This window comes from Myotis davidii, unplaced genomic scaffold (assembly GCF_000327345.1).
Source record: "Myotis davidii unplaced genomic scaffold, ASM32734v1 scaffold21, whole genome shotgun sequence".
Classification (NCBI taxonomy): Eukaryota; Metazoa; Chordata; class Mammalia; order Chiroptera; family Vespertilionidae; genus Myotis; species Myotis davidii.
Genome location: NW_006292573.1, coordinates 929,847 through 931,060, shown reverse-complemented (window position 1 = coordinate 931,060; position 1,214 = coordinate 929,847). Strand labels below are relative to the sequence as shown.

Here is a 1,214-nt window from a genome sequence, read left to right as displayed (position 1 = left end):
GCGCCCTCCTTTTTTTTCCTTTGGGGGTTTCTTTGTCTACCCATGTTTGATCATACCGCCACGTCTAGATGCTGAGTCTTTCGGTGGCTGGTCCTTGGGTGGCAGTGGCTCCTCGGGCTGCGGTTGCTCCTCGGGCGGTTATGGTAGCAGCTGCTCCTCAGTTGGTAGCAACTCCTCTGGTGGGTGCAGTTCACAGTTGTGGTGGCTCCTCTGGCTGGTGGGGGGAGGCTTCACACACAGCTGCTGTTCCTCAGACAGAGTCAGATAAATTTTCTTATTTTGAAGTCTGTTCTGTCTGAAATTAATATAACTTACGTGTTTTTTTGGTTAGTGTTGGCAGGGAATATTTTTCTCCACCCTTTTACTTTTAAATATAAGTATATTTAAAGTGGCTTTCTTGTAGGTAAAGTCTGATTTTTTTAATCCATTTTGACAAATCAATCTTTTAATTGGTATATTTAGACCATTGGCATCAAAGTGATTATTTATATAGTTAGAGTTATATCTGTCATATTTATTACTGTTTTCTATTTGTTGCTTTGCTCTTCCTACTTTTATCTGCCTTCTGTGATTTTAATTGAGCAATTTATATTATTTTCTCTTTTTTTAGTATATCAGTTATATATATATTTTAAAAACTTTGTTAGTGGTTGCCCTAGAGTGCAGTATACATTTACAACTAATACATATTTAAATACATTGTTGCTATTGTTATTTTGAACAAATTATTTGTTAGATCAGTTAGGAATAAGAAAGTTTTTATTTTACTTATTCCTTATTTGATGGTCATTCTTTCTTTATGTAGACCTGAATTTCTCTCGCAAGCACTCCTTTTAACATTTCTTACAAGGCAGGTTGACTGGCAACAAATTTCCTTAATTTTTGTCTAAGAAAATAATTCTCCACCTTTGAAGCATAATTTCACAAGATATAGAATTCTAAGTTGGTTTTCTTTTTTTCCTCAACACTAAATATTTTACTTCACTCTCTTTTTGCTTGCATGGTTTCTGAGGAGAAGTTGTTTGTAATTCCTACCTTTATTTCTTTATAGGTAAAGTGTTTTCCCCACCTCTGGCTTCCTTTAGGACTTTTAAAAATTATTTATTTTTCCATAGTTTGAAGTGATATGCCTTGGTTTGGGAGCATTTATCCTGCTTAGTGTTCTGAACTTCCTGGATATGTGGTTTAGTTTCTGACATTAACTTATTATTGTT

At 34.8% G+C, this 1,214-nt stretch overlaps 1 protein-coding gene across 1 annotated transcript in view; it reads left to right on the top strand.

Annotated features, from left to right (window-relative positions):
• The window catches only part of G2E3 (G2/M-phase specific E3 ubiquitin protein ligase), an 84,320-nt gene that overhangs the window by 14,168 nt on the left and 68,938 nt on the right, over window positions 1–1,214 (top strand). The gene's annotated exons all lie outside the window — the stretch shown is intronic.